The following is a 19,444-nucleotide window of genomic DNA, read 5'->3' on the forward strand; positions in this document are numbered from 1 at the left end:
TGGAAAAGTGTGTTATGGACAGCTGCATTCTAGCTTCATTCTGGTGACTGGCTGAAGTTAGCCCTGAGTTTCATACCTAGGGGTAGCAACCCAGGCACCTGTGCTGAGTCAGTAACTCAAAGCCTTAGAAAACACAGTGTTCACACTAGTTCTTTGTATTTTAAAGTAGTTTGTCAGCCTGTGTTATTGCTTGATAGTAGGAAAATGAAAAGTATTTATGAATTAAAACTTACATACTTGAACAGATGCATGAATTACATTAGCAGAGTCTGAATTATATATTGGTAAATACAAGCATCCCAGCAGGTATTCATTGCCATGATTACACAGTCCCTTTTTTTTTATTATTTTATACTAATTTATCTTTGTATGTAACAACCACAAGTAGAAGAGGACTACCAAAGATGGCTAAGAGAGAAGAGGAGAAATAGCAAATCAGTACTTAGTGGGGAAGATGAGGAAGGTATGACAAATCAAGCCCTGATGGATGAGGTAGTGCCATTATAGCAGGTTATCTGATAACTGACACTACTGGATTTCAGGATTTCTGTTTAAGTAGCAATGAAATGGCTCAGTTGTCCAAGGACTGGAACTCCCTGTTTAGTACCCAGGTGCCAAGAGAGTTTCTGTATTGGTGGAGCACCGAGGTAATTGGTTTAGATGGTAAGAGAGTGGAGTCTGATATCAGTTGTGGTTATTCTGTATCTTTAATTCATTTGCTTATTTTTATTCTTTGTTTATATCCTTGCAGGCAAGAGAAAAATTGGACTAATAGCCTATTGCTGAAGGCAGTCTTCAGAAAAAAACAGTTGTACCTACGTGCTAAAGGAAATGAGATTTTTAGGTGTGGTATTTTGCTGTTACTGTGCTACATTGCTCATTGATTTCAATAGGTAGCAGATGAGAGTCTGCAGAGGAAGGCTGGTAAAGAGTTATTTGGTCACTTTCAGTATAGAGTATTCACCTGTGCATCAAATCATAGCTGACCTTATTAAGCTAGACATTAGAGGGACAGTATTCATCAATACTTATTTGCCTAATGCCATATGCAACATGTGGTATGTCAGAAGACTTGTTTTTTTTAAACCCTTTTGTAGTCAGTGTTGTGGGATACTCTCAGTATTTTCTCATGGCTAATGCTCACCTCTAGTGTTTCATCCAACAGAGTGCAGTGGGGGTCAGCAGCTGACTTCCCTGGGTCTCCCCTCATGCCTTGATGATAAGTAAGAGATTTGCCTTTACTTCAAGTACCATCGTGTCGTTCGCACGACCAGGGCATGCAGCAGTAGTATGACGGCTGTAATTTTGTAGTGCCAGGTTGCAATTGTACGCAGCTGAAAAGACACCTTTTATCCTGTTGAAAGTTTGAATGGACTTTTCTTTCAAAAAGCAAAGCCCTGTGGCTTTTCTTTTCCTCCTTTTTTTTACCTTATCTCTTAAGTATACATTGCTCTTTAACATATTGGTAGCTGAAATCACTTCTCGGTACATTAAGGCGGTTAATAATCCAAACTCAGAGACTCGGGCAGCATATAGAAACACGTTGTAAACTTTACTGAGAAGACGCATGACTGGGCTGAAAGCGGGTGGGCAGAGGGGTTCCTAAATGACAGTCAGATCAACGTTGCCATCTACTGGGGAACTGCAGAAGTCGCCAGTTGCGTGCCGCTGGAGAACCCTGCTTTCTGCTATTTATAGCCTGGAGTTTGGAAGTGCGGAGATACAAGCTAGCACCTGAAAAAGGAAAAGCCTCCCGCCCAGGTGCTTTCTAGTTGAGTTTAGAGCAATTCCAGAAATTCCTTCCAGAAATTGGGGATGGAAAAGAATCCGTGGACCAAACCCACTGCTGCCTTTCCCCAGTAAAAAAAAAACAAACAAAAAACACCGCCACTATGGACGTTACCTTCAAGCAGTTACTACCGGTCTGTACCTCTTCTATGTGCTTCTTTGTATAGCATTCTGTATGATGTGGTTTTGCTCGTATTCACTTGCCCTGTGCCTAGAAAATCCCCATTTCCATTTTAGCCTACCAGTACTTATATCAAATGGAACTGTTATTATGTTTCTGCTCCTAAGAGCACTGCAACACTGTGAGTAAAGGAAAGTTATGCTTCATCTTCTTTGTCGCGTTAACTAGTTGCTTTTAACAATATAATGCGGATAAATTTCTCAGGTATGTATCAAAGACCAGTTTGTGTCTTCCCTTTTAAAGACAGAACAAAACAAGTATGTGAGATGACATTTCAAAGGGCTTTTATAATTTAAACAGTTTCAACTTGCTAAACAAATCGAGTTCCTTCAGCTTTTCCTTTCATTTTCCATCTATCCAAGATATATATGTTCAAAGAAGATGAAAAATACACATATTTAACAAAAAATCTGCCAAGCATAAATTAATTTATGACAAGGACTTCCCCCCGCTCCCAGTGCCATGTATAAGGATCTCTACAGGCAGAGAAATGCTATGTATACACGCTACCGGGGCTTGCTGAATAGGGAAGAGAATTCAGATCCCAATGTCTGATTTTTAGGGTCAAACAAAGTTTTGAACAGCAAAAAAAGGAAAAAGGTGTGAAGTTGAGTGAGATGGGGTAACATAGTGGGGAAGGGTGTAGCCAATATTTATTATTTTTAATAAGACTGTTGTCTTCATGGGAGGATCAACATGTTTTCTATTACTGGAAATTTGTTTGTTTGTTTGTTTTTTTCCAGTTGGGGAACTCTGGAAAACCAGTTTGTCACAAGAAATAAAATAGCCAAGAAGACTGAGAAATCCCATTAAGAGAGACAGTTTGAAAGCAGATGTCAAAAACCTGCCTTTGTGGAGTCATCATTAGTTAAGCAGAGCTGGTGTGGTCAAACAGTGATTCCTTCAGAAGAAGGGAGCAGTGACACTTGTACTCAAGACAGTCTTCATATGACTGGGCACTTTTTTACCCTGTCTTCTAACACCTAAATTTTAAGCCTTAAAAGTTCAGTTGTATCGCTCAAGATTTCCATCTCTTCTTACAATATGACTTTGTGCTGAATGAAGAGAAAGGGCAAACCTCTTTCCTTACGTCCGCAGCAACAGATGTATGAAATTCTTTGAATTAGGAGAAGAAATCTGTTTTCAGAAAGACCTATGTTTTTCTCTGAAATCTTTTTCTGATGCGGGAAAGGATTTTATATTTCCAGTTCAGCTAAAATGGACAAATTGGCAGGGAGGGCGTGGATTATTAAGATGCAACTTAAGCATAGATGCATACATGTTTCAGCAATTTATGCATAATAATAAAGGCTAAGCAGATTTTAAAGCAGAAAAAAAATCACTGTGTACAACACTAAGCACAATAAGTGCAAAATAAATCAGACAAAATGGAAGGAAGGCAGTTTGCGACATAACTACAATAGTAAGTAACTGTTTTTTCCAGTGATGGATGCAAAGATATGTGAGATATTAAACCTACTTTTCTAGTTATGCAGTCACTGAAAATGTAACCTACTAAGAATAAGAAGTGTATTTGTTTCCTTTTCTTGCTTTAATATGATATATGCAGAACTTCCGAAAGAGATCTTTTAAATAAGTTAAGACCTTGTAGTAACAGAGAGAATTAAACCGCTGGGCCTAGAAACTGCAGACAACCCAGCAATTTCCAAGTAGTTTTTATAGCTTGCAATTCACCAAATGCCAATTGTAGAAATCTCCTTCCTGTCTGTCACTCAGGTTGCTAACACTGGCATCCTTTTATGGACTCTTACTCCTTTGCAGTTGCTACTTTTTTCCTCGAAGAGGAGAAAGTCCACCAAAATTTTCATGAGTGAAGCGTGCCATATTTTCAGGAAGCACTGGGGAACAATCCTGCGTTAAGTGACATAATACTTTTTTTTTTTTTTGAGGACTGCCAGTGAAATTGTAAATCCCAGTGGACATCAATATCTAAATGTTAGGGGTTTCTATAGGTCTTGTAGGTTTGGTCTGTCAGCTTGGCTGTACAACAGCTTTGTTACACGGTGAGAATTCTCCCCCCCCTCTATACACCAAGGATTTTGATGGTAAAATCTGATGGTATTATTTTGTTTAGCTATGAATTTCTACATGCTGTCTTGGACTGTTGGACCCAGCTTGTGAGTCTGTTTTTACCAAATCTTGTTAAGCTGGCTCGCTGACAGGAATACGGTCAGAGCAGTGAGCTGGATAATATTTTGTTCTTTTAGTACTAGCCTGCAGGCAGAAACAGCTGTCGTCCCCTCCGCTCTCTCATGTGCTGCTGCTTCTGTCAGCTCGTGGATTTTGCGGTGAGGTGCCCTGTTTCCCCTTAGCAAAGCTTTCCCTGGGGTATCCTCATTTCTTCACACTAGTTATTCCTCCGGCAGGGTCTGTGAAGACGTGAACGCGTTGGCCTCTGAAATAGATGCCACAAATCAGTCTAGCACGCCTTTCTAATTTTAATGGAGATGAGCTACTAGTTGTAATTTCTTGAATCTCTCAGTTAGGATGTAGGGAGACCATAAATCTTAAAGCAACAAACATCCCCAAATCCTACGCTTTGAAGTGAATAGGAGCTCCTGGGTCATCAGCACTTTGGGGAAACAGGCCGCTTAACTAGGTGTCTGAAGCCATTACACCCATTTTTGTTTTGTTTTGTTTTTTTTAAACTTCGGTCACAGCATTTAAGGAAAGCTGGAACAAAAAGTTTGACCAGCGTGAGCAGTGGCTTGGCTGAACAGCCTCACACAAAGCCTATGGATACTATAGCGTCCAAACTCAGCACTCCTCTGCCAAGCCAGGAGTTCGTTTTTGAGTTTTACTGTATGTATTATTGTGGTGGGAGGGATGTAGGGGTTTCATTTGTTTTCAACTTCCTTATGGGAACAAAACCACCATGAAAACCTAAACCAAATGTCAGGTTTATTTTTTAAACTGCTTCTGTCAGGGCTTTTCTTTCCATACCTTACATCTTCCCCTTTCAAAATGTACTCTCGCTTGGGTATGGGATATGATATTCTAAGCAATTGCTATAAATGTCTGCTAAAACAGGTTTCTTTACAGAGTATAACATGACTCAAAGTATGCAGTATATTATTATGTTCTTATTCCACCTTATTTTTGTCTTAATCTGAAAATACAGTTCATCTCCCTAGTCTCCATAGATGAATAGTGAGTTAATCAATCATGCTCTGTGCTGTTACTTGGAGACTTTTTATTTTCTTAGAGAACTAGTACAGTTTTCTCAGTACATAAACTATGTGCGCAATATACTGAAACATAGATGAAAAAAATATATGAATTCCTGATAAATCCTTGCAAGTCAATTAGGGAAGGAGGGGAAGGTACATGAAGGTAGTACCACGTGTTGTCATCTATTATTGGATCTCATCGTGGTGTTTTGCCTCTGGGTAAACTCTTCAGCCTTTGTTGGGTGGTTCTTGAAGGGGTGGCTCATCCCACAGGCAGCCTTCAGCAGTCTTGCTTGTTGGAGTAACAGCCCGCACGGTGTGGGATGTGTGTTTTGATGGCACAGCTGCATTTCCTCCACAGCACTTTGAAATCTCATTGTGGGGAGGTGCTCATATTTTGTATCAGGGGTTATTCTGTCTAAATAATCTTGCACTGAAACTTTGGAGGGTTCACAGGCACCTGAGCACTGCAAATGTAAGAGATGAACTACCCTAGTAGAGGAGGCAAAAGGCATTCCCTGTGCTGTGAAGCATGGTGTTTCGCGATTGCTTGTAAACCTGCAGCATTATTTGTCTGTCTAGTCCTTGGCAGGTTGCAACAGAAAGATCAGCAATCTGAGTTCCCTCCTTGTAACCACACCATCCAGACCTTCACTAGGTAGTGGTGCTTTTTGTGTTTTGTGGTGGTGAGTCCCCAGGGTGGTGGCTCTCCTACCCAGAGGCCCCAGGGCTATCCTTCTGTCCTAGAAAATGGTGCTGGGCTGGCTTCACTGGCAAAAGCTCTGACAACTTAAGTGTCAGTGAAGCACAGCCTTTGAGCACTGGTGACCTGGCAGACGCAGCAGGCGTACTTGCAAAAGGGTGTTGGCACATCTCAAAGTTGCTGTTTCACCAATACAGAGCCGATGTGGTTTCTGATTCTGCTTTTCCGCCTTAGTCAAAACTGCTGTATAAGATGGCATGTATGTCCTGAACTCCATTCCCATATTCCATTCCTACTTCAGATGCCGGATCACCAGTGTGCGATCAATATCTTCCTTGTTCCTTTTTCACCTGCCACTTACTTTGCAGGACTTCATCACTTACTGGTCCTTCTACCCTTGTTAACGTGGTTTTGTGCAGGTGGCTCATCTGCTGCTCGCAGCCTCCCTGGGCTCTTCTTTGATTAATGCTTTAGTGAAGCCGTCCTGCCTCTCCATTCCTGCTCCCGCAAAGCCCACCTGTGGTGCCTGAAGTACTTTTCTGGAGCTACCAATCTAGTCAAACCCCATATCAAAGAATTTGGAGGCTTGCTTCCAAAAACTAAGTGGGTGTTTCTCTCAATGCTACAGCCCACTTGGGAACACTTCATGCTTATTCTGAAGGCAGCTCGGGTGGCCCTGTGGGCTTCAGGATTACTTCAGATTTTTTTTCATTCTTTTTCTGTGGCATTCTAACGGTTCTTTGCAGCATTGTATGCAACACATAGCATGGTGGAAAATTTGTGGTTTTGGTCTTGCCACATGCCTAATGATGCAAGCAGTTTATGCTCCTGATATATATATAATATCAGACATATAAACCTAGAAATGCAGGTTATTTATACTGAAGCTGTGAACTTCTATCTTCAGTGTCCTGTTCTAATAATTTAATGTCTTTCATTTCAAGACTATGAAGACCAGCAGCTTGTCTCATCTTCCTTATGCTTTGGCCTTCCTTCCCAGTTCACAAGATGTCTGTTGCGGTTCATGTCTTCAGACAAGCCTAGTTCTGACAGAGGGGGAATTGAAAAATCAAAGGAATGACAGTCAATGTAGGACAAGATAGACGAAGTGCATCAGCTCTCACAGGCAAAACTTACAGCGGTTAATAAAGTGTGGCTAGCATCTATTGGACACTGTAAAACAAAAGATTGAAAAGTTGGGATTTGATTTTTCCATTTGAATGTTAGACTGAAACTTCTTTGAAAAATAAAATTGAAGAAAAATCAGAGAGAGAAGGAGGTGTCCAAACAGAAGGTGCTTTGATTTGTAAATAATGAAGAATGCTGCTTCTTCTATTCCCCAGGTTTTAAAATCTAGAAATTGCATAAAATATCTTTTTATATCCTGATGATATCTATCTTCTAAAATATAGACCGTGTTCATAGAAAAAACGTGCCATTTGTGGTTTTACTTGTGCACTAATCTGATGAGAGAAAAATGCACTTTCATGATGCAAGTGAAAGCAAGCTTATTATTGTAAACCTAAATAACCCCAGATCAATTAAGCTAAGCTGTTGTAACTTGGGGTTTCCTTTTTTTTTTCTTCTTTCTTTCTTTGCTTATTTACTTTTTCCTGGGAAGAATAATAGAGTTGCCAGTGCTGGTCCCAGACCCTTTAAGGTTCTTCTTGTGGGATACTAAAATTTGTCCTCACTGGTGAAAAAGGAGTGATTTTTGTATCAGGGCCGTTAGCAAATTGGAGTTGTCCTGAGGTGTCCTGTGAAGTGAATTTGCCAAGGTTAGTTTCCTTGCTGACTTCAGCATGTTCACCTCAGCGTAAATCAGTGTCCCATCTTCCCAAAGATAATGCTCTGTTACTACCTTGGGGTGGGCTCTGTATGTTTATGCTGAGAGAGTTCTCCTGCCAAAAAGCCCTGATGGAGGAAGGTGATCGACTGCTGGCTCGGGTGTCAGGGCTGGTCAGAGGCAGCAGGCAGGACCCAGCTTGGGGCTAGTGATAGTAAGAGACACACTGTGGCCCAGAGGAGCTTTCACAAATTTCCCTAATGATGGAATTGCTGCAGCTGCTCTGATACTGGTGTCTTTGACAGCAGAGATCAAAATTAGCTTGTATTTACCCAGAAATGCTATAATTTCTGCTCTGATTGCAGGGTTGGCATTGCCTACAGATAATGTGTGTTTCCTAACAGTTGAAATATCTAGGACCCTTCCCCACAAAGCATTCAGCCATTGCTTAAGTGGATTCAGTTCCTCTCATGTGCCACGCACCAAAATTTGAACGGAGCCCATCAAAGTTGATATGAATGGTTGACAAGCCATTGGGAGAAACCTGGCTTGACTTTGCCTGTGTAGGCTGGCTTCATGAGGTTAAGGGTGCTGTTAGGCAGAGGGTAATCAAGCCTGTACTGTTTTCAAAATATAGTTCTTGACCCAGGAAGGCAAGATGGTTTTGGAGCATTGGCTGAATGATACCCAACATGATGGAGCACACCTGCCCACGCGCTGCAGGCACCCACGTTCTTCACACCTCACTGCCTCCAGTACAGAATGCAACCAGCACTGCATTTGTATGTTACACCAGCACGTGTATATATATATCTACGTGCCACTTGTATTGTTGATTGAGCATCAGTTTATAGTTTGCCCTCTTTCTGAAGAGTTAAATGTTCCTCCCTCGAGCCTGCACCCTGGCTTTTCAGATCATACAACTAGGAAAACAAAGGAGATTGGCAGGAGGTACCAGTAGTTTCTTGACTTGTTGCTATTCTTTCAGTGTAACTGAAACCAGCCACACAAGCATCGCAGTACAGCCTTCAAGATACTGAGACCGTTCCCTAGAGTTGTCCTCCTCCATCTGAAAGAGAATTCAATGCCTGAAACTCGGGATCTTCATACACATCTAGTGGGAGGTGTCCCTGCCCATGGCAGTGGGGTTGGAGCTAGATGATCTTTGAGGTCCCTTCCAACCTAAGCCATTCTATGAAAGCTGGACTTCCAGCAAGAGGAGGGTGAGAGACATCCCTCCAGCACAGTGGTTATGTGAGAAGGGGAGATTTAAAAAAGAACAACTTTGTGTAAACCATTGTGCTGTGATGGCTGCAGTCATGTACATGAGGAACAGCACCTTTGGAGTGGTGCAGGCTACCTCATTTCAGAACATGCTTGATTGCTTTTAGGAGAGTCATTTGAAGTCAATTACGTGGACACAAGGGCATTCTGAATCGTTTGTGATGCATCCATGAAACGTCTTTGGGTGGCACTTTGATTCTGCTCTTTTCTTTCTCTTGAGAAGAAAAAAGGTCAAGTGAACAGATGAAACTCTCCATGTGGAAATGGTGGGGAAGGGGAGGGGAATCCCGTATTAGCCAGCATTCAAATTAATAAGCTGCTTTGTAATTTCAGAACTGTAGTAATTTATTGGCTTTTGCATTAAAAAATAGAGAGGCTGCCAGACTTTCTTTAAGCTGAAAAATAAGAATAACTGATGATTGACAGTTGTCCATTTTTTTGTTGGCCCCTGAAATCAAATGGACCAAATATTGTCAGTACAGCCTTCAGCTGACAGCAGTAAGTTTAAAGCTGAGAGCCTTTCGAGGAATAGGAGAAGGTATTTGACAGTTTTACTAGTGTTTGGGCACGTACATGCTGGCCAATTGACCAGGCTGGAAATATGAATAGGTATTGGAAAAAAAAAGTTGTAAAATGCTGAGGTCTCATAGAATATTTTTAAATGACAACAAAAATCCTTGTTATGATTTTTTAAGTTGCATTGAAACAACAGTTACTACAAGGGAGAATTTTCTGTGTCAAAAGCCTAAGAACAATCAGTATTTTCAAATGGAAATCGCTTGTGGTTTGGTTTGGGATTTTTTTTTTTTATTCCATTTTGTGTGTGATTTTTAAACAAAAGACCTTTTTTACTGGCTGATGATGAAAACAAAGTTGTTCTAATCTATTTTAGTTGTTTGAGAAGTATGAAAAACAAAATTGAAAAGGTGACAACCAAAGTTGTTTTGGGGGGAGAAGATGCATGGAAGACTTGTTTGAATCTGTGGTTAACTGAAGTAACTAAAATACTATTAGATGTAATTTCTGGGTTATTTTTTTAAGGGTAACTGTGAACTAGGATATATGCATTGTTGAGATTAGTCTTAACCTACTACATTTTATTTCTCTTTGTATCACTTTTATAAATTTTCTAAGTGTCATTTAAAAAAAAAAATATTTAATTTTGAAATATCTCTGAAGTTTACAACTAAATAGCAACTCTCTCAAAGTTTTCCAGGAGATGCAGCAAGTTATTTAAATACATGCTGCCGATTTCTGTGCTCCATGATTTTGATACCAGTATTGTTTTCATGACCTAGTAATTTAAGCAGGTTTGCAAGTGAGTGGCCTTATTTTGCATATGAGATTACCAGTGAAGAGTAAAAGCTGCTCCTAGTTACTCTAAAAGGCTTGGCTTCTATCTTAATCTTCTGAAGGTTACTTTAACTGAGAAACACTCTAACAAAAAGAATAGTCTAACTTTGCAAGACTTTTTTTGTCTGAACTTGTAATTAAAAAGTCATAGTCTGATTCTCTCCCTGTGTGAGAGGGAAATAAATCTGCTTAAGCCGGCTAGTATATCTGGTGCCATGTATCGAGTTGTCTCTACAGGTCACTGTTAAAGGAGAGTTGTAGGCTTATTAGCATCCTATTAATATGTGCATAAAATATAGTCTGTGTCTGAGCCCAAATACACAAGCTGGGAAATCAAAGAGAAATCCTTCACACCTTTTGCTGGCTTCATCCTGAACTTTTATTTATCTTAAAACAACTTCCTTAGGAGAATTTCCTCTTCTAAAGGAAACACTTTTCTCCGTACTTAGCAGGGGAATACTGCATTGAATTATTTTTGGAGCACAGTCACCATTGAGAGAGAATTGCTTTAATCATGACATATGAATCTTAATTTTGACTTGTGTAAAATTTTCATCACTTTAAAAAGCATCTGGGTTGGTTTTTTTTCTTCTTTATAGGTAAAGGTTAGGGAAATGTTGAGATGTGAGTATGTTCGCTTGTATTTTATTAAATGTTTAGAAACAAAGGACGGCAAAGGCTGCACTGTGTTACAAGTTTTATTTATATGAACAATAGTAGCGTACTTGTTTCTGAGTACTTTAGTGCATTATATATACTGCAAAATTACCTCTAAAAATCAGGTTGGTTTAATACTGACTTAGATAATGTAGTGGGAAAATCTTGGAATTTAATACTCATTGTGATTTTTTCTTTAATTTCTGTTTAGTTTATGTTAGTAAGCACTTGATTTAGGCTGAATTAATGTAAGTCACTATTAAACTGAAATAAGAGGTTGTGTTTTTAAAATTCAGTGTTTAAGTGTTTCCTAGCACAGCTTGGTGCTCAGACAGAGACTGCTCTAGTCGTAAAGTCCTGTAGACTGAAGTCTGATGCTAGTTAAGCACCATCTTTTTCCAATGTAGATAAATACCCTATTAATTTTGTTAGGCAGAAAAGAAAAAAATGCTTCCCAAGTACAGTACTTATTCTTTTATTTTAACGCTGCATTTTGCAAATGTGGTAAGTAGGCTTTTGTCAGCTTATGCACGTCTCTCGTGATATTTTCCCCTGCACAAGTAGTCAGACTACCACTTGACTATTAATATTTTTTAACCTGTGATGCTATGGGAGTCCAGTGGCGGCGGGCTAAGGAAAAGTGCACTTCCTAACTGTTCTTGGTCCAAGCTTTGAAATTTTATGCCTGAGAGCCTGGCCTGGCCTCCAGAATCATTTAAATGAGTTGTCAGCAATTGTGGCACTCCAGGATGCAGCGCATGAGGTGTAACTGCTGCCAGAGTGGGAATCGTATTTGGGGTGGCAGTTGTGTAAAGGAAACTGAGAGTTGCAGGTGGGGGACAGGATAGACCCTTGCATACGCTGTTCTGTCTAGTGCATAGCAAAAGCTCAACGTCTGCCTCATGCGCTGTTAGCAACTGTTTAAAAAAATTAGGGAATCCTATTAAAGCTTGAGGGTTGAGGAAAAACTTAACTTTGTAATGGAAGATGAAGTGTATACTTTTAAAAATCAGAGTAGCTATTTATGTCCTTTAAGTAGTCTAATTTAACACTTCAAAAACAGTTTCCAATAGCTTTATGTTGTTCAAACTGCCAAAAATCTTTTTTTTTTATGTCGTTCTTCAAGATTTTTTTTTTTTTTAAGAAACATTTTTCCCCCTTTGTTTTCCTGACTTGCAGCTGCCAGTGAAAATGTCCCCTGCATTGCCTGCAGCCTGATGCCTGCTGGTCACCAGGCTTTGGCAGAGCCAGCATGAGCAGCCTCCAGGCAAGTTCTCCCCACACTCGTGTGCCAATGGGTCTGGAAGCCTATGTGCAAAAGTCCCTGTATCCAATTACTAAGTTGTCAGCCAGATTTGTAAAACTATGCTAATGCTTCTTTTTACAGGAGTTACTCACACATTATTGCTCAGGGTTTCCACGTTGCTGTTTCCCACTGTATGTTAATGTCAGGTAAACGCGTTGGTGACCAGAAAATACAGGCTTCCTCTGCCTGGGCCTGCACACACAAAATGGCTGAACTTTTGTTGCCTTGTCAACTGTGTCACAGGGGCCTCGAAGTCTAAAAAGAAACATCAGCCCAAGTTTTCTCCCCTTTCAGTTAAATTAGTTTAAAGGGAATAATTTCCCCAGCGAGTTGTATATGTGGATATAAAGCCAATCAGATTCATATTGAAATGAAATTTAAAAACCCCACAATTTTTCCTGCCCAAGATCTCTCTATGGAGCAGACCACGCTTATTGCAATGATTAGGTCAGCTCAGCTCTTTCGTTGTAAAGGCCTGTACGTGTCTAATTGCACTCATGTTCATCAGCAGGCAAGTCCACATGGACATTGCGGGGCCCCGCAGTGTTTTGGGTATAGGGCAGGAAAACAGCAGTGGTGATGAAAATAACTGTATTTCAACAAGTGTCTGTGGTTGATGGCAAACTTTAACTTGCCTTTATCCCTGCCAATTTTAACTGGAGATACTTGAGATTAGATTAAAACAGTTATATTTATGGAGCAAAACTCTTTAGAGCTAATTAGTTCAGACCTGCAATGTACTTCGAAGTGAGCCTCCGGTTGTCACCCCTTGGCACTCAGTGGCTTACACCATGGAGCAGGGCTGAGGACAGACAAACGGATGGAGGATGTGCTTCACCTCCTGCACGCCAGCCGCTAGCGGGTGTTTCGGTCCATAGATCCAGATTAGAGATAGCCCAAAGGAAAAAAAAATCACACACTGGATGTTGGGTCCTCAGCACTGACTTACTTTCTGCAGGTTCAGCTTCTGCCGTGCTGTGCTAACGTAGACGTGGCCAGAAGTGTGCACCCAGAGTCTGCTCATTTCATTGCTCTGAAAGTGTCTGCAGTGCATTTTAGGAGGTGTGAAATTCTCAATCCCGTTGAATCATTTGTCCTGGTGGCATGTGTAAAACTGTATTAGGACTTAACATGGAATCATAGAATTGCCTAGGTTGGAAGGGATCTTTCAGATCATCTGGTCCAACCATCAACCTAACTCTGACAAAAACCACCACTAGACCATATGTAATGCATTGATATGTGAGCAAATAATCGCTCGTTTTTAATTTTGACAGCTAATTACCATTAGTAAATAAAATAACCTACAGACTGCAGGCCTGGTTGTGCTAGTCTGTGGAAAAATAAAAATAAAGTCTGTTGGAGAAAAGGACAGGGTAATTTAGGTTTTTTCCCTCAGGCTCTTTCTTCAGAGGAATAAATTCTGGAGCGTGTGGAGGAGGAAGGGGGAAAAACTGACTGCAGGGAAACTGAGAGCAGGGTTCTCCTCTAGCAGAAGACCTGCCAATACTTGTTTCTCTGTTAGATGCAGTGGGTATGATGAGGAAAAAAAACCCACCAAGTGTGTTCGCTGTGAAGCAAGGCATTTAAACATGTGCTTTAATGCTTCAAGTTCACTGCTTTTCTGAACTCAAATCTTGCAGTTGCTCTGCATAGGAATGTATATATGTTATAGGTTATGGAGGATGGAAGCAAGTGGGCAGGTACAGTGTAGATGCTGCTTTGCTCTGCTCATTGCCTGCAGATGCCCAGGCTTTGACTGTGAGCTAGCATTGTTGGAAACTGGGGCTGTAAAAATGTAGCGTGTGACCTGTTGATCTCCATGGTGTCTCCTGGTGTTCCTGTTTTACGGTCCTTTTACATCTCTCTCACTTTCTCAGTGCTTGAATTACTGACATGCAGCACCAAGGTCCGGCATAAGGCAGGTGAAATGGCTGTAAACCAACAAGGAAATAAATGCTTTTTGCTCCTCTCCCCTTGACCATTTTGAATTTCAGTAAGATTTATTAGCATGACAGGGTCATAGCTGTGCTTAAAGGAACACAAAACACGAAATATTGTGTGTAAGCTGATGTTTCAGCTGTGACCGTGACAGTTACTTATTAACAGCTAAATATCAATATAGTGCTGGTAGGTGTCTGTGAATATTTTCAACTGACCACAGCAATGCAGCGAAAGGCAAATCTCCTGTCTACTTTTCATTTGCTTTGTGAGACCAGGCTCCGACTTCTAGAATTTATAGCCACTTTCAATCAGGTGCTCACTTAATCACGTTTTTACGCTTTCTCCCCGTTTTGCAAATAATTGACATGAGAAGGGAAAATCCTAAAGTGAAAGACAGTAGGAAACAGAGAAAAAAAGTAAATGTACTGTCTGCCCCTTTCTCAACCTGATTTTGAGTTTACTTGATTCGGGGCTTGTGAAGTAGCACATTGTCTTTCCCATGCAGGGAGAAACTGGGCACCTAGTGACTGAAGATTATATATTTTACTGGCACAAACCTGGATTTTTCAATTCCTTTGGCAGCTAGCCTTGCAAGAACGCCAGGTGTGAATCTCATCAAAGTATTAAATATCATTCCCTATTTAAAGTAAACAATAGTGGTTTAGAGCAACTTACAAGCTGTGTCCAGTTGCTCTGAGCAGTTTTTTGTTATGAGGTTTTTGTTTGCATGGACTTACCTACATTTATAAGTAGTAAATGCTAGCATATACTTGGCTAGCATGGAGAAAAAGAAACAATGCTGTCTGTTTTAGTAGTGCAAGAGGTACTGTTGAGAGTTACTACTAACAAAAGCTGTTCTCACTGTTTGCATGAATATTATGCTAAATCTAAATAGAAACTTTGCACTGCTGAGGAACCACTGATGTGAAAAACTACTGTCTCTAATTGACACGGTGGTGTCAGATGAATGGGGGCAGTGAGCTAAACACGTTCCTCCTCTGGGTTTGTGCCTCAAGATGGCTCTTACGGCTTCGTCTCTGGGGTGATGCCATGTTCCCACCTTTCCGCTTTGGCCAGCACTGGCAGATCTGTCCTTTACTTGGTAACGTGCTCCTGCAGAATGTATAAGATTTATATATATAAATCTGTGATATTTAAATGAAATTAGCGAACAGGTTTGCAACAAATAATTTCTTCACACCCAGAATGTGAACCTCATTTGCTTGGGAAAGCAGAACAATGTGAATCTAATTTCTTTAGGAAAACACACAAAACCCCCCAAACCCTCTGACTGCAGTAGATTCAGTGATTTACGGCTTGAATGGTGGAGATTGTATGATTATTTTTTTTTTCATGGGGAATTTAAAGTTTTAGTGTCTTCATGAGCCCAAATACAATGTGAATTTTTCACAAGTGTGTGAGTCTGTATAATCCTCCCTGATCTTCTAGCATGGGATCCCTCTTAACATGAGCTGCTGAAAGTTAAGTGTCTCTCCTAAACTAGTCATCTAAGACACCTCCTCCCCCACATGGCCGATAGCAATGCCAGGGTGATTCATCTCACCTGCTTTACTCACCTATCCTAGAATGGGATAAATGGCAATCGGGAGGCACTTATCTCTCTTGCTTGACTACAGAAGGAGCCTAGATGACTGGCTTCGATGAGCCACCTGATTTGTAGGTGGTTATAGACCAAGGAGACTACATCTTTTGATCTCAGTGTATAAGTTGTAGTTTTCAAAGATGTTTTCTTAGTGCTGAAAGGATTGCTTATCTGTATAGATGTACATAGTTATACAAATAATACCGACGTTCTTATTAGTTGGTGGTTTCTGTTTGGATTTGTGTACACTTGAGTGATCAGCACATAAATGTGTAATTTTGTGTCCCAGATTTCTTTTTGAGAAGTAGCAAGACAAAACTGAAGTGTTTGTATGCAGGCACAGGATGCCTTCTCACAGAGGCACAGGGCAGCTCTCACTGCAATGAGGAGAAACTCCCACCAGTTTGGTACCCAGGAAAGGCCAATCTATGCTAATCTCAAATGGAATAAATAATCCTCATCATGAAGATTTAGTAAGTGTCCATCACAGCCGTATCATTTTAGCTATGGAGGAGGACATCTGAGCATGAATGTATTCATGGTGTGGCACGTAAGCAGAGCCCAGCTCAATTCAATTCTGTGACAAGTCTAGATCTGTGGCAATGGGAAGCTGGTTGTACTCGTTGCTTCCCTATGTGTAGTGTTTTTCTGTATCGACGAGGAACCTCAGTGCCTGGATGTTTTCGGTATACTAACCCCCACTTATGCAGAGCTCCTGTCCCCCAGCATGCCAGGCAACAGTGATGTAGACCCTTCAGCACTTGGTTCCCTGCTGAGCCGAGAGGAGCAGGCCAGGTACTGAATTTCTGTACCCTGGTGGCTATGTAGTCTCCTTGAAAGTGCTGAGCTGAAAATTAGCAGCGGCGAGAGCTCAGCTGCAGTGTTGTCCTAATACTTGGTCTCGCTAGCCATTTCCCATGATGTGAACATTGGCCAGGTGACTTGTGGACACACATAGGGGCTGTGGAGTCTTTCTGAATTATCTTTCTGAATTCTAGGCTGCTGATATCTGGGAACCATAAGGACACCTCTATACCACATACCTCTACATCAGAGATAGGAGAGAAAAAAAAAACACTGTAAAAATGACGGAAAATTAAAGGGAGCGAAGCACATCTTGAAGGCAGGAAGTCTGACCCGACGTGGTGAGCTCTGAATTAGTACAGTCATGGACTGCTTTCCTTAATTTCTTGTGATGTCAAAAGCGTCAAGAAATGATCAAACATCAACTGATGATGCTTTGCTTAGCTTTCATCTAGCAGTGATGCTGGAAGCAGAAGTGGCACATGAGAGCACCTTGGCTGTTGGCAATTGAAAAGGCAACGTTAATTTAGCAGAGCCGAGCGGATTGTTCTACCCGTATCACGTTATATTGTGACGCATAGTGGAAAGAGCTCTCGGTTCCCTGGGCTGGATTTTGGCTTGCCTCTGACTTTTGCAGTGATATAATGCTGCAAAAGTGCTTCTTGGTTTTGGCAAAACTGTGACAAAGTGGCAAAACCTTGGTTTGGGAGATTCCAACCTGCCTTTTTTTTTTTTTTAATTTTACAATCTTAAGATGCGAAAATAAGAATCTAGTTTGTGTCACATTTTAATAAAACTGTACTTTTACCCTAAGGAGGTGAGACACAGTCTGTGGTAGACTTTAAAAGGCTAGGATAATTTATTGAGGTTCTTTAGATAACATAAAATATCTCATAGTTGATATAAAGATTTCAAAATTGCATATATTTTGTGGAATGTTTTTGGCTGAAGTAGGATATATTTTTTATGTGGCCCTTTATTAATTATTTAATGCCTTGGCTTAATTTTAACAACAATATCCTTTTCACTCAGTTCTACCAAAAAGCCTGTGCTTGGATGAAAATAACATCCCTGTTGCAAAATCTGAGAATTCAGAAACATTTCCTCCGTGAGCCCGTTTTCCTGACCTCAGCCATTGTGTTGTCCATTCTCCTCCAAAAGAGAAGTTGAAAAGGAGAGAGAGAGAGAGAGAGAGACAAAGAGGAAAGGGATCACAGTATCTCAATTTTATTTTCTTTCCTGAAAAGTATTCTCTTTGGACAGACAGTAATTGTAGTTTCTAATGACACAAACTTGAAGGGAAACAGAAGAAGACTACAAACAGCTTTATGGGCCTATCAGCAGGAATATGTGGCTACAAATTGCTGAGTAAATGAAACAGCCTGTTGTTTCCTAAACCTGAGTTTGTGAGTGTTATGCCAAAGTATTTGAGGAGGAGCTAGAGCACCAGGCGGTGTAAAGGATACCTGCTGGGTCCTAATTGGTGCCCACTGTTGTTAATGGCTTCCTGTGGCTGAATGTTTACTTGTCATTTGTTTTGTGCTTTGTTTCCCAGCTACTGGAAGTTAAAAAAAATACTGACCAAAACTTTATTTTGCTTTTAAGTGGACATCCCTGGACATCAAGTGCCGTGCTGCAAATTGTCTCATGACACTAAGTACCTTGAGTCTATTCCTCAGTCTTGTAATTATCTGGTATGCTTCAAAAGTTACTTTTGCTTTGGATATTGTTTTTGAATTTGGAAAGTTTTCTGATTTATCACAATATGTATTAATTATATAACTGAGAAAATTATGCAATATAAATGTCTGGGGCTTTGTCTACTGCAAGGCTGCGTGGTTAGATATTTAAAAATACCTCAAATAATACTAGTCTATTTGTAAGCATCTGTTTTCCTAAAATGTTAATTTCTCCCATAAATATCAATTTTTGCGGGATACCTGCGAGTCGTCTGAGAGAGATGAGGAAGAATGAAACCTTGCCTGCTCAGAAATTCCCTACAAAAGAGTTCCCACGTGTGATGCAGCCATCATCTGGTTTAGTGGTATTTTTTTCTGTTCTAATCCAAAGGGACTAAAAAAAAAAAACAAACCCAAAACCACTCTTGCCAGGTCAATGTTTCAGACCCTTTGCTCACTCTGTCCTTGGTTTCCCTAACAAGACAGCCTGTTAGTGCCAGCTACTGTGTGAACACCTCCCTGCTGGGAAAAGGGAGTGAAACTGCTATTTTTAACTAGGCCACCAAATAGTTTGTGGTGAATAACCGTGTACACAAGTTACTGATCAAGAAAGAATTAGAACTAGTGAAAACATCCTAATCCCATAATCTTGAGTCATCTGCTTTTCCTACACTGGGTTTGGGGAAGTGGGGGGCGGTGAGTGGTGTCGAGGAACACTTAATTTCAGCAGCCCTAGAGAACAACGCAGACTTGTGAGGAAAAAAATACCCGTATCTCAATTTAGCGACTAAGTCTTCCTCTGCGCATCTCTGAAGAACAATTTCTCAGTATTTCCCCTCTGTACATAGGGGTATACAGCTTGATATACAGCAATGTAATATAATGGCAAAGAACTGGATCAATTTGTTAGTGTTAAGGCTGTGTGTGAAAGCTACTTTGCAGTAGCAACATGTTAGATTTCAGTCGGTGTTTGAGATGCCCTCAGAGGCAAACCAGACAATGTGGGAGAAGGTTTCAATGAAGTACAGAGCATTTTGTCTGGGGACATAAATCAAATTCTTTGATTTAATTGACTGTCATTTCAGCTCTGTTTCACATACGTATCACTTCCATATGCATTTGGCTTGTACACCTTGCAGATGCAGTGTGTCCACAGAGTATTATC

At 40.6% G+C, this 19,444-nt stretch overlaps 1 protein-coding gene across 10 annotated transcripts in view; it reads left to right on the forward strand.

The window, feature by feature from the left end:
• The window catches only part of LOC141740854 (uncharacterized), a 67,796-nt gene that overhangs the window by 10,512 nt on the left and 37,840 nt on the right, over positions 1-19,444 (forward strand). For 6 of the 10 annotated variants that reach the window (XM_074580272.1, XM_074580269.1, XM_074580271.1 and 3 more), the window contains exons 3-4: positions 16,795-16,941; positions 18,206-18,294. The exons of the other annotated variants lie outside the window; for them this stretch is intronic. The gene's annotated coding sequence lies outside the window, so the exon portion shown is untranslated. The remainder of the gene's footprint in view (positions 1-16,794; positions 16,942-18,205; positions 18,295-19,444) is intronic. 10 annotated transcript variants of the gene reach the window in all.

This window comes from Larus michahellis, chromosome 3 (assembly GCF_964199755.1).
Source record: "Larus michahellis chromosome 3, bLarMic1.1, whole genome shotgun sequence".
In the NCBI taxonomy this organism is placed as follows: Eukaryota; Metazoa; Chordata; class Aves; order Charadriiformes; family Laridae; genus Larus; species Larus michahellis.